Here is a 2,500-nt window from a genome sequence, read left to right as displayed (position 1 = left end):
TCGTTTATAGTCAGAACTAGGACGGTATCTGATCGTCTTCGAACCTCTGACTTTCGCTCTTGATTAAAGAAAACATTCTTGGCGAATGCTTTCGCAGTAGTTCGTCTTCCGCCGATCCAAGAATTTCACCTCTAACGGCAGAGTACGGACGCCCCCGTCTGTCCCTCTTAATCATTACCTCGTGCTCCGAAAACCAACAAAATAGAACCGAGGTCCTATTCCATTATTCCATGCAACACTATGCAGGCGAACAGCCTGCTTTGAACACTCTAATTTTTTCAAAGTAAACTTATCGGCCACCGCCGACACTCAGTCAAGAGCACCGACGGAGAACCGAAGGTGAGGCGAACGCAACCAGTGACACGCCTTGCGACGGACCGGCGGCGCTCGCCCAAAATCCAACTACGAGCTTTTCAACCGCAACAACTTTAGCATACACTGTTGGAGCTGGAATTACCGCGGCTGCTGGCACCAGACTTGCCCTCCAATGGATACTCGTTAAGAGTTTTAGGATGTACTCATTCCAATTACAGGGCCTCGTTAGAGTCCCGTATTGTTATTTTTCGTCACTACCTCCTCGTGTCGGGAATGGGTAATTTGCGCGCCTGCTGCCTTCCTTGGATGTGGTAGCCGTTTCTCAGGCTCCCTCTCCGGAATCGAACCCTGATTCCCCGTTACCCGTTATCACAAAGGTAGGCACGTAGCGTACCTTCGACAGTTGATAGGGCAGACACTTGAATGATACGTCGTCGGTGCAGAGACCGTACGATCCGCGTGGTTATCCAGAGTCATCAAACGTCACAGGACGAACCCGGTCGGTTTTGATCTGATAAAAGCGCGCCTCCCGAAGTCGGCGCTTAATGCATGTATTAGCTCTAGAATTACCACAGTTATCCACTTCGCTTACGAGACCAAATAAACCAAGACTGATTTAATGAGCCATTCGCAGTTTCGCTTTACGAGAACTCGTACTTGCACCTGCATGGCTTAATCTTCGAGACAAGCATATCACTACTGGCAGGATCAACCAGATAGCTGCGACAGCTGCGCTCGGCCCTTGCTGGGCCGCCCGGCGCGTGCTCGTCGCATTCGTTTAAGACCGAGGCGATCGCCTGCGGCCGTACTCAGCTTCGACAGTCGCTGGCCGCGACGTCCACGCTCTCGCCGGCAGTGCCAGGCGGAGCGATTTGCGTTTTTTCTTTGCTCGCCCTCTCTCGGGCTCGATCCATTCAGTTTCGCACAAACAAGAGCTCTGCCGGCCGCCTGCAGCGGTGCCTAAAACCCGGGCATAACAATGCGACCGTTCTGCTAGGCCGACAAGCGCTCAAGCCAGACGCTCGATCGAACGCCCCCTACATATTAGTCGAGACAACGGCTCGCTCATTAGCATCGCGTTTGTACTTTACCTTTTTTCGGCTCGGCTTCTTTCGACGCCGATGCCGGCGACGCAGCACTCTCTCGCCCGCCAGCCACCGAGAAAAGGGTGCGCTCCGACCGGCCCCGCACCGCTCTTTCATGGCTCATTCGAGTTTACTGTCTTTCGCTCTGACATGCCTTACCTAGGGTTAGGTTAGTATGCTTGCACGTTTGTACTTTAACTTTTTTTGGCTCGGCTTCTTTCGACGCCGATGCCGGCGACGCAGCACTCTCTCGCCCGCCAGCCACCGAGAAAAGGGTGCGCTCCGACCGGCCCCGCACCGCTCTTTCTTGGCTCATTCGAAATTACTGTCTTTCGCTCTGACATGCCTTACCTAGGGTTAGGTTAGTATGCTTGCACGTTTGTACTTTAACTTTTTTCGGCTCGGCTTCTTTCGACGCCGATGCCGGCGACGCAGGACTCTCTCGCCCGCCAGCCACCGAGAAAAGGGTGCGCTCCGACCGGCCCCGCACCGCTCTTTCTTGGCTCATTCGAAATTACTGTCTTTCGCTCTGACATGCCTTACCTAGGGTTAGGTTAGTATGCTTGCACGTTTGTACTTTAACTTTTTTCGGCTCGGCTTCTTTCGACGCCGATGCCGGCGACGCAGCACTCTCTCGCCCGCCAGCCACCGAGAAAAGGGTGCGCTCCGACCGGCCCCGCACCGCTCTTTCATGACTCATTCGAGTTTACTGTCTTTCGCTCTGACATGCCTTACCTAGGGTTAGGTTAGTATGCTTGCACGTTTGTACTTTAACTTTTTTTGGCTCGGCTTCTTTCGACGCCGATGCCGGCGACGCAGCACTCTCTCGCCCGCCAGCCACCGAGAAAAGGGTGCGCTTCGACCGGCCCCGCACCGCTCTTTCTTGGCTCATTCGAAATTACTGTCTTTCGCTCTGACATGCCTTACCTAGGGTTAGGTTAGTATGCTTGCACGTTTGTACTTTAACTTTTTTTGGCTCGGCTTCTTTCGACGCCGATGCCGGCGACGCAGCACTCTCTCGCCCGCCAGCCACCGAGAAAAGGGTGCGCTCCGACCGGCCCCGCACCGCTCTTTCTTGGCTCATTCGAAATTACTGTCTT

General features: G+C 54.1%; 1 non-coding gene across 1 annotated transcript in view; it reads right to left on the bottom strand.

The window, feature by feature from the left end:
- Nucleotides 1–1,034, bottom strand: part of LOC144420269 (small subunit ribosomal RNA) — a 1,810-nt gene extending 776 nt beyond the window's left edge. Inside the window, exon 1 of the ribosomal RNA XR_013474622.1 lies at nucleotides 1–1,034. This exon is cut by the window's left edge and continues 776 nt beyond it. This is a non-coding gene — a ribosomal RNA (small subunit ribosomal RNA).
- Nucleotides 1,035–2,500: the final 1,466 nt, after the last annotated feature.

Source organism: Styela clava, chromosome 2 (genome assembly GCF_964204865.1).
Source record: "Styela clava chromosome 2, kaStyClav1.hap1.2, whole genome shotgun sequence".
NCBI classification, from domain to species: Eukaryota; Metazoa; Chordata; class Ascidiacea; order Stolidobranchia; family Styelidae; genus Styela; species Styela clava.
Note: the sequence above shows the minus strand (reverse complement) of the source record. Positions and strands in the feature narration are given on the sequence as shown.